The sequence below is a fragment of the Sceloporus occidentalis genome, unplaced genomic scaffold, assembly GCF_023333645.1.
Source record: "Sceloporus occidentalis isolate IW3139 unplaced genomic scaffold, rSceOcc1.0.p SCAF_242, whole genome shotgun sequence".
Taxonomy (NCBI): Eukaryota; Metazoa; Chordata; class Lepidosauria; order Squamata; family Phrynosomatidae; genus Sceloporus; species Sceloporus occidentalis.
Window position 1 is genome coordinate 457833 of NW_028317222.1, and position 12399 is coordinate 470231.

The window sequence follows — 12399 nt, forward strand, 5'->3', positions numbered from 1 at the left end:
GCTCCGTGGTCAGTTGTTTAATGTTGTACCCTGCGTCTTCCGCTCAATCTCCTTCCTTACTCAATTCTTTTTCATTTATTTTTTTATAACAAAGGATGCATAAAATACAACAAATACACATTGTACATACAAAAGCCAAGGTTGATTCAACAAACATAGTGACAGTGATGGAGGGCAAGTATGTACTGACATTCACAATATTAGTGATTATTATTAAATTCAATTATGAAAGGAGACTACGCATCGCTCAACATAGTACAATAAAGTTCTTATTGTAAAAACATAAGTGGTACATATCAGCCAGGCAGCCCAAAATTGTCCCGGACAGTGCACTGGTTACCCCCCCCACACACAAACACACTCAAAGGATCAGAAACCACAATATCAAAGGTAAGCGCTGAGTTGGGTTGACAAAGTGACAAGAATTGGAAATCTATCATGCAGAGGGAGGCATTTCTAAAGCCGATACACCTGGTAAGGGATGTAATCCTGCAACAACTTGCCCTGTGCCCTTCCCACCTACCGCTGTTGAGCCTTCCCTGTCCCCTCCCCACCCACCTCTGTTGTGCCTGCCCTGTGCTCTCCCCACCTACCTCTGTTGTGCCTGCCCTGTGCCCTCCCCACCTACCGCTGTTGTGCTTGCCCTGTGCCCTCCCCACCCACCTCTGCTGTGCCTGCCCTGTGCCCTCCCCACCCACCTCTGCTGTGCCTGCCCTGTGCCCTCCCCACCTACCGCTGTTGTGCTTGCCCTGTGCCCTCCCCACCCACCTCTGCTGTGCCTCCCCTGTGCCCTCCCCACCCACCTCTGTTGAGCCTGCCCTGTGCTCTCCCCACCTACCGCTGTTGCTGCAGCTCAGCCTTCTTCTTTATCCCCTTCTTTAGGGGACATTTGGTCCTGTAAAATCTGCCTGCCGGTGCCTGCCGTGTACCCTGCAGATGCACCTCCATGTCTTTAACATATGAGGACAATGCTTGTTTTTTTTTAATTTGCGGGAGGGATTCAGTCCCAGGGGTTTTTGGTACCTCAAAGCCCTGAGCAATTTTGCCATTTTTGGGGTATGTCGGTTCAGCGATTATTCCCCTTTCCTGCGAATAGTGTACCCATGGAAACACATTTTTATACATTTCCCCTCTGAATCCTCCAAAAATTATGGAAATACCCCACATCCTTATTTTTTTCTTTATAGAGGGCAGTATCTATCCCTTACATATAGTACCCTATAGGGCAGTATTTCTATACTTTTGGGGTTGTGAACGGGGGCAGGAGGGTTATACCTTTTACATGTTGTGTTAGGGCAATGCGATGTGAAGGGTTTTTTTCTTTTATTATTATTATTATCATTATAATCTTTTTTATAATTTTTATTTAAGTTTTTTGTATTTTTTGTTAACAAATTGCAAGGTTATCGGTGCAGTATGGTTAGAGGTTCTCTTAGGGACCTCTTCAACATATTGGTAATGCCAGTGATGTCACAATGGCATCACTTAGTTCACTTTATTGCTTTTTGTATAAAAAAAGCGTCTGTGCCTCATCACAGCGATCGGATATCCCCTGAACAGACCCTGCAGGGATATCCTGTGCTCCAATGACCTTCCGGGTGACGTCAGCAGTGACGCGACCCGGAAGGAAATGCCTGATTGTGTGATCGGGCGTTTAAAACTGTAACCATTTTCTGACACTGATGGGCGTCCAGTGTGCCCTGCTTGACCACAGTACAGACAGAGGCTGAGTCGTCTACGTTGGGCCTTTTCTGATGAGAGGACCACGAACCAGTCCTGTTTGCATAGCTTCCTCTTGTTTCATTTCAGCAGCATGTTTGTGAAGGATACCTGGAGCTATAAATTTATACCTGAAATACAATTTGTGTGAAAAAAAAAAAAATACTACCACAAACTGTGGCAAAGGCTGGTGGTAGAATCTCATGCATGGAAAGGGTTAAAATACTAGCGTTTGCAGTACCTTTAGGTGTCTAGTTTTCAAAAATATATAGTTTGCTGGGGTAAATTGAATTAGCCGGCTTCAACGATGGCCCTATTAGGACTTGGGGGCAGTAGGACCAGATTAAAAAAGTTAAAAAATGTGCACTTTTACCTCCCAAACAACCCGACAAACCCATGCATGGGGGGTATCACTGCACTCGGGAGATGCTGAACACATATTGGGGTCTTGTTTGAAAGAGTCGTATACCAGGAGCTGTAAATCCATACCTGAAGCGCAATTCTAGTGATAAAAAAACACAAAAGAATGTTAATGGGAATTTAGATAATACGATCAAAACCATGATATCCGAAGAAAGCCCTTCCTGTCCTGAAAAAAACAACATATAACTTGTGTGGGTTCAGTAAATGAGTGAGGAGAAAACTACATCCAAACACGAGCGCCGCAAAAGGGTTAAAACAGCCTCGGACTCAAAAGGTACAAAAGGTAAAACACAGCCTGGTCCTTATGGGGTTAAAGTACATATTTCTGTAAAGCAGTGAATCCAAAGTGTTTCGTCAGCAACGATTGGTCGCTTTACATGCAGCTATTTGGCCACCAATCACTTCCAAAGTCATCGCTAGCAATAATTTCCTGCCCTTTTTCACCAATCCGTGTATTTTTCGCACAGGTCGTGTGAGGGGTTAATACTGAAGAGTCCGACATATAAATAATAATAATAATAACACACATTGTACAGCGCTGCGGAGTATGATGGCGATATATAAATAATAATACACATTGTACAGCGCTGCGGAGTATGACGGCGATATATAAATAATAATAATAACACATTGTACAGCGCTGCGGAGTATGACGGCGATATATAAATAATAATACACATTGTACAGCGCTGCGGAGTATGACGGCGATATATAAATAATAATAATAACACACATTGTACAACGCTGCGGAGTATGACGGCGATATATAAATAATAATAATAATAACACATTGTACAACGCTGCGGAGTATGACGGCGATATATAAATAATAATAATAATAACACATTGTACAACGCTGCGGAGTATGACGGCGATATATAAATAATAATAATAATAACACATTGTACAACGCTGCGGAGTATGACAGCGATATATAAATAATAATAATAACACATTGTACAGCGCTGAGGAGTATGACGGCGATTTATAAATAAATAACACACATTGTACAGCGCTGCGGAGTATGATGGCGATATATAAATAATAATAATAACACATTGTACAGCGCTGCGGAGTATGACGGCGATATATAAATAATAATAATAACACACATTGTACAACACTGCGGAGTATGACGGCGATATATAAATAATAACAATAACACATTGTACAACGCTGCGGAGTATGACGGCGATATATAAATAATAATAATAACACACATTGTACAACGCTACGGAGTATGACGGCGATATATAAATAATAATAATAACACATTGTACAACGCTGCGGAGTATGACGGCGATATATAAATAATAATAATAATAACACATTGTACAGCGCTGCGGAGTATGACGGCGATATATAAATAATAACACACATTGTACAGCGCTGCGGAGTATGACAGCGATATATAAATAATAATAATAACACACATTGTACAGCGCTGCGGAGTATGACGGCGATATATAAATAATAATACACATTGTACAGCGCTGCGGAGTATGAAGGCGATATATAAATAATAATAACACACATTGTACAGCTCTGCGGAGTATGACTGCGATATATAAATAATAATAATAACACATTGTACAGCGCTGCGGAGTATGACGGCGATATATAAATAATAATAACACATTGTACAACGCTGCGGAGTATGACGGCGATATATAAATAATAACACATTGTACAGCGCTGCGGAGTATGACGGCGATATATAAATAATAATAACACATTGTACAGCGCTACGGAGTATGACGGCGATATATAAATAATAACACATTGTACAGCGCTGCGGAGTATGAAGGCGATATATAAATAATAATAATAACACACATTGTACAGCGCTGCGGAGTATGACGGCGATATATAAATAATAACACACATTGTACAGCGCTGCGGAGTATGATGGCGATATATAAATAATAATAACACACATTGTACAGCGCTGCGGAGTATGACGGCGATATATAAATAATAGTAACACACATTGTACAGCGCTGCGGAGTATGACGGTGATATATGAATAATAATAATAACACACATTGTACAACGCTGCGGAGTATGACGGCGATATATAAATAATAATAACACATTGTACAGCGCTGCGGAGTATGACGGCGATATATAAATAATAATAATAACACATTGTACAGCGCTGCGGAGTATGACGGTGATATATAAATAATAATAACACACATTGTACAGCGCTGCGGAGTATGACGGCGATATATAAATAATAATAACACATTGTACAGCGCTGCGGAGTATGACGGCGATATATAAATAATAATAACACATTGTACAGCGCTGCGGAGTATGACGGCGATATATAAATAATAATACACATTGTACAGCGCTGCGGAGTATGACGGCGATATATAAATAATAATAACACATTGTACAGCGCTGCGGAGTATGACGGCGATATATAAATAATAATAACACATTGTACAGCGCTGCGGAGTATGACGGCGATATATTAATAATAATAACACACATTGTACAGCGCTGCGGAGTATGACGGCGATATATAAATAATAACATACATTGTACAGCACTGCGGAGTATGACGGTGATATATAAATAATAATAACACACATTGTACAGCGCTGCGGAGTATGACGGCGATATATAAATAATAATAACACATTGTACAGCGCTGCGGAGTATGACGGTGATATATAAATAATAATAACACACATTGTACAGCGCTGCGGAGTATGACGGCGATATATAAATAATAATAACACATTGTACAGCGCTGCGGAGTATGACGGCGATATATAAATAATAATAACACATTGTACAACGCTGCGGAGTATGACGGCGATATATAAATAATAACACATTGTACAGCGCTGCGGAGTATGACGGCGATATATAAATAATAATAATAACACACATTGTACAACGCTGCGGAGTATGACGGCGATATATAAATAATAATAACACACATTGTACAGCGCTGCGGAGTATGACGGCGATATATAAATAATAATAACACATTGTACAGCGCTGCGGAGTATGACGGCGATATATAAATAATAATAATAACACATTGTACATCGCTGCGGAGTATGACGGCGATATATAAATAATAATAATAACACACATTGTACAGCGCTGCGGAGTATGACGGCGATATATAAATAATAATAACATACATTGTACAGCGCTGCGGAGTATGACGGCGATACATAAATAATTATAATAACACACATTGTACAGCGCTGCGGAGTATGACGGCGATATATAAATAATAATAACACACATTGTACAGCGCTGCGGAGTATGACGGCGATATATAAATAATAATAATAACACATTGTACAGTGCTGCGGAGTATGACGGCGATATATAAATAATAACACACATTGTACAGCACTGCGGACTATGACGGCGATATATAAATAATAATAACACATTGTACAGCGCTACGGAGTATGACGGCGATATATAAATAATAACACATTGTACAGCGCTGCGGAGTATGAAGGCGATATATAAATAATAATAACACACATTGTACAGCGCTGCGGAGTATGACGGCGATATATAAATAATAACACACATTGTACAGCGCTGCGGAGTATGATGGCGATATATAAATAATAATAACACACATTGTACAGCGCTGCGGAGTATGACGGCGATATATAAATAATAGTAACACACATTGTACAGCGCTGCGGAGTATGACGGTGATATATGAATAATAATAATAACACACATTGTACAACGCTGCGGAGTATGACGGCGATATATAAATAATAATAACACATTGTACAGCGCTGCGGAGTATGACGGTGATATATAAATAATAATAACACACATTGTACAGCGCTGCGGAGTATGACGGCGATATATAAATAATAATAACACATTGTACAGCGCTGCGGAGTATGACGGCGATATATTAATAATAATAACACACATTGTACAGCGCTGCGGAGTATGACGGCGATATATAAATAATAACACACATTGTACAGCACTGCGGAGTATGACGGTGATATATAAATAATAATAACACACATTGTACAGCGCTGCGGAGTATGACGGCGATATATAAATAATAATAACACATTGTACAGCGCTGCGGAGTATGACGGTGATATATAAATAATAATAACACACATTGTACAGCGCTGCGGAGTATGACGGCGATATATAAATAATAATAACACATTGTACAGCGCTGCGGAGTATGACGGCGATATATAAATAATAATAACACATTGTACAGCGCTGCGGAGTATGACGGCGATATATTAATAATAATAACACACATTGTACAGCGCTGCGGAGTATGACGGCGATATATAAATAATAACACACATTGTACAGCGCTGCGGAGTATGACGGCGATATATTAATAATAATAACACACATTGTACAGCGCTGCGGAGTATGACGGCGATATATAAATAATAACACACATTGTACAGCGCTGCGGAGTATGACGGCGATATATAAATAATAATACACATTGTACAGCGCTGCGGAGTATGACGGCGATATATAAATAATAATAACACATTGTACAGCGCTGCGGAGTATGACGGCGATATATAAATAATAATAACACACATTGTACAGCGCTGCGGAGTATGACGGCGATATATAAATAATAATAACACACATTGTACAGCGCTGCGGAGTATGACGGCGATATATAAATAATAATAACACATTGTACAGCGCTGCGGAGTATGACGGCGATATATAAATAATAATAACAACACACATTGTACAGCGCTGCGGAGTATGACGGCGATATATAAATAATAATAACACATTGTACAGCGCTGCGGAGTATGACGGCGATATATAAATAATTATAATATCTGTAATAATAACGGATCAGGGAACTGGAAGCAAACGAATAAACTTCACACGATGAGCAGATTTATTATATTTAGAAAGAATAAAAGTCACCGGAATGATGAGAAAATCACACAATGTTTAATCCCATTGGTTGAATCCCATTGGTGAACTTCGTATATAATTGATACTTAAGGTATGTAGTAACCCAGCAGCTCAATCAGGAGATGTAGCATGGTGACATCATGCCCACTGTGACATCATGCCCACTGTGACATCATAGGTGTCACTCCAGAATGTAAGACAAACGCATCTCTCCTCAGTTCAGTTGGATACTAGACACTTGCGAGTTGCTATCAGTGAATTTCAAGTGTTGCTGACCCAACAAGCGATTATGGAGGAAGAGAAAAGTGCGAGTGGAAGCTCACCAGTGACCTCGGGGAAGTGCAGTCTCTCCGCTAGACTGAAGCGGAGGATACGAAAATGCTGCCCCAAACGGCTGCGTGAATGTTTCACTCGGGTGAAGACGGCAATACAGAACGCCGCAACATGGAGGAGAAAAGGGCAAGACGCGGGACAAGCGGCCGCTGAAGTCTCGGCCCACAAAAGGAAGGAGAGAAGCAGCACAGAGGGAGAGGAGAGAATAGAGAGGAAACGGAGCAGAAGTGCTGCTAAGGAGGTGAAGGAGCCGAGCCAGAGTCTGGGGCCGGAGGAGAAACCCAAAGCCCATGAAGACCTGGCTAAGAAAGAGCGAGAGAGGAGTTTGCCGAACGTAGTGGAGGAACCAGCTGGTGGAGTCTTGGCTCCTAAAAGAAAGAAGGAGAGCAGCAGCATAGACAGCGAGGACAGAAGAGAGAGGAAACGCGCTGCTAAGGAGGTGGAGGAGCCAAGCAAGAGCGCGAGGCCGCAGGAGGACCTGGAAGAATACAGGAGGAAGAGAGGAAAGACTCCCCTGAAGAAATCGCTCAAAAAAAACGAGCCAGAGAAGGAGGTGCAGAGAGAGCGTCCCGAAAAACGTCCCCGGAGCAGCAGAGGCAGCTGTGACCAAGACGTCAAGCGGCGGATCATCGAGGAGCAGAACAGCGCAGGTAAGAGAATCGGGGAGAGAAAACGGGGGATGTAGACGGCCGACGATAAGAGAATTTCCGCTCCGGGCTCTTTCTGCTCTCTTACTATCTGTTAGACCCTGAATCCCGCCCGGTGTCCGGCCTGTATCTGTAATAAGGATTGTTTTTATCCAATAGGAGGAAGCCGTCAGCTTGCGGTGAGGGGCTTGAAGAGACCGCCCACGCTGTCCGCGTTTAGCTTCGACTTCCACGCGCTCTTGGGACAAGGCTCCTTTGGGAAGGTGAGCGCTCCGTTTACTTTTAGTAACTTCTAAGTAAGGATTTATCCGATCCCAGATTTCCATCCTGGGTGTGTTTGAAGAAGAGACCACTGAGGTCCCTGCACCCTTTTCTATGCTGGTCTAAAGACTCCGTTTTCTCCCGGGTCATACAGCTATGGCCATTACGTACGTTTTTGGAACATTATGACAGAGTTTAACCCTTTGCTTTTCTCAGGTGATGCTGGCGTCTCTCGCTGGCAGGGACTCCCTGGTGGCAGTGAAGGTGATCCGCAAGAAAGCCGCGAAGGCCGCGTCCATCTTGAAAGAAAAAAGGACGCTGGAGGTGGCAAGAAACAGCCCGTTTCTATGCCACGGATACGCCGCCTTCCAGACGAAGGTACTGTTCTGTTACCCGCCTGCGTTGAATAAAAGCCCCTCTTAGTATTAATCTATACCTCCCCGCGCTGCCCGTTTAGATAACTGCCGCCCCTCTATACAATGTCATCCAAACGTCTCGCCTTCATTCCCACTTCTCCCGCATCTTCATCTCTTCTCTTTTCTCCCGCACAGAACTGCGCTTTCCTGGTCATGGAGTACATGGCCGGAGGAAGCCTGAAGACCTGTCTGGACCGGATCGGCTGTATGGAGGAGACCACGGCCACGTAAGTCACAGATGGTCACGCGCGGGGATTATTTATCACGGGACGATTATATTGGACGATGCATCTCACTGAGTGTTTTCTTCTCTCCTGTAGGTTTTATGCAGCAGAAATGGTGTGCGGCATCCAGTATCTCCACTCCCAGGGCATTGTCCATCGGTGAGTAAGAGTCTGTCTTAGTCCTCCCCTCTCTCGGAGTTAATGTTATAATAAGAACGGGGCAGATCACAACGAAGGGCTAGATGGCCGGAACATGTCTTTGTGATAAATCCCCTATAATATGAAACGATGTGAGCGAGCACTCGCCTTCCCTTTCTCTCTTCTCTGTTCTCTCCTCCTCCGATGCCCACTTTGTTGTCGGAGTCCACGGTTCTTAATCGTATAATAAGCGCAAATAACTCAGATATTTATTCTCTCATTCAGAGATCTGAAGCTGGAAAACATCTTGCTCGATAAGGAGGGCCACGTTAAAATTGGCGACTTTGGTTTGGTCGGGGAAGGAATATTTGGAGACGCCTTCATGACCTTGGCCTGCGGGACATTCGCCTACATGGCTCCAGAGGTGAGGGGATCTACTTGTGTTTCATATATTATTATGGGCCCTGCAGGGCAATAGGGCCGATACGGATTAGGAATCACTGGATGAAAGTTCAGAGCGGGGAGGGGTAGAGTTAGGGGTTGATCCACAAGAATGGAAGTGGTTACGGGCTCCGGCAGAACGTCTCGGAAGCGTCTGATACGTTGTTTCTTTGCCTCGTCAGATGCATTTAATGGATGCGAGCGGTTATGGCGCCGCTGTAGACTGGTGGTCCTTTGGGGTGGTGCTATTCAAGATGCTCAACGGATCCTCTCCTTTCGTTGATCGCGGCGTCAGGTCGGCCGTGGTTTATTCCATCGTCAATGACAGCCCTTTTTACACCGTGGAGCTCAGCCGTGAAGCTGTGGACATCCTGAATAATGTGAGTATCAGACATTAATGGCGGGAGGTACAGGGAGACGCCAATTGGGGAGACACTGGGAGGGGGCGTTATATAGAGATATATAGAGAAAAGCAGAACATGCTAACACGCTAACACGTATCCATAACATGTTCCTCTCGTCTGCCTTTACAGCTTTTAGCCAAGGATCCTCTCCAACGCCTCGGGGTGACCGGTTCCATCAGACATCACCCATTCTTCCAGCACATTAACTGGGAAGCGATGGAGAGCAGGAGTCTGACTCCCCCGTTAAGACCACCTCAAGTAAGTAAAGAAATAACCAAGCCGGGCTTCGTGTCATTCATGGAGCCTGCGAGACCTGACGTCTCTTTCTTGCGTCCTCCAGATGGCGGTGACTTCACATTAACTCTGTCCATTTGTGTCTCTTCTCCTTGTAGATTCCTGAAAGGAAACTGAAGCGGTTCCAGGAGATCCCGTCCTTCCTGAACGACACCCAGGACAGCTTTGTTCCACTCGACAGTCGGCGTCTCCCCGACTTCTCATTCCAGAGCCCAAAGCTGCGGGACTAGAGGTCTTCATGGAGTTGCTTCTACAGGATGGCGAGCCCGGTCGCACCTCATGTACGTATTTGACTAGAGATGCCCCGTCTCACAGTGATTTAATAACCTCTCCTCCCTCATTCATTTAGTACCCACCCAAAGAAACAAATACCCCATAGGCACCTTCTGCCCATTACCCTGATTCCTAAACAGTTTTGACATTGTCCCCTCCTGCCGTCTGTAACGTGCACCCTCCCTACATCTCACATCTTTATCATGTCTTCACTTTTACCTCCTCATACAGGTCCAGATCATGGAGTAGAAGAGCCCGAATCCACTACTTCAGTCATTGGGGCAAATCAGGCAAACAAAGTCGGCTTCTCCCAAGGTAAGTGAGGAAGTAGAAGAGTGTAAAATGCGGAAGGCAAAGCAGAGAGGCCATGGGGAGGGAATACACGTTAGAGAGTGTAAGCTCACGTGAGCTAATCAGCGTCTAACCTGGAAATTCTCTGTGTTTCAGCACCTGCTCGGGCCCCGCATGGGTAGGTTCCGGGTAGCCGGAGCCCAGAAGTTCCCGGTTATGGTAATCCAGCAATGCCTCCGACTCATATTACATACCGTCTGCCTTTTGTACATCGCTCTAGAATACGCAGGAGCTTTATAAACCGATAATAATAGTAATACAGGCTGGCACATGGCTCCCGACTCTGAAAGTTTATAAGGGAGATCACATTAGACATCTTCTATAAACTGCCGGCATGACCTCATTTTAAATACATTCTCTTCTCTTTTTCAGCTCTCCTATCAGTACATCGGAGGCTGGAGACCACCCTACAGCCCTCTCCTCTCTCAGTACATTGGAGGCTGGAGACCACCCTACAGCCCTCTCCTCTCTCAGTACATCGGAGGCTGGAGACCACCCTACAGCCCTCTCCTCTCTCGGTACATCGGAGGCTGGAGACCACCCTACAGCCTCTCCTCTCTCGGTACATCGGAGGCTGGAGACCACCCTACAGCCTCTCCTCTCTCAGTACATCGGAGGCTGGAGACCACCCTACAGCCTCTCCTCTCTCAGTACTTTCTACACATTAGAAAGTGGATCCAGGGAATAATCCGATTGCCGCCATTGGATCAAGAAGGAATTTTTTTCCCTGTTGTGGCATAATTGGCAATTGCCCCAAGTAGGGTTTTTTTTTTCCTTCTTTGGGATCAACTTTAGAACTAGATAGGTGTGAAAGGTTGAACTTGATAGACGGAAGCCTTTTTTCAACCTAATATACTATCAGAGGCTGGAGACCACCCTACAGCGCTCGCCTCTCTCAGTACATCAGAGGCTGGAGACCACCCAGCAGGCCTCGGACAGATGTTCCTCAATAAAAACTTTTTCAACAATAACTTTCTCTTTCATGTCTTGAAATAACCAAGAGAATATTTTGCCCTGAGAGGGGTATTTGTCAGCTTGTCCTGTAAATTCCGTCTATTACGTGTCGCTGCAGCTGGTCAGTTTAGGTAAAGGCTGAATGGACACTGGGCAGAATGGGGCGAGACGTAGAGGATTCATACAGAAATATTATTGGGAATGGGGCAGGAACCATTACCCCCGGCGTACAATGTACGGGGTAAGTAACATTACCTTTTACCCCGTGTGCAAGTAACAATGTCTCGTAACGGAGTAGGAAGCTCTGGGATGTCAGTAAGAGACCCTCTTACCCGCCAAAATACTATAGATTAGTTTTTATCCACATGGGTCATCTGCCCCCTCACGTTCTCCTAACCTGGGGCTCTATGTTACCCCATAACAGGGCCGGCCTTTGGGGTGTGCGACCTGTGCGACCGCACAGGGCGCCACACTCCAGGGGGCGCCGCCGCCACCGTAGCGTACCGCTGCCGCCAGCAGCGTACCTAGCGGCGGGGGGGGCGAGCGGCACCCGGTGCTGCTCATCAGGGGGGCACCCGGCACCCCTCCA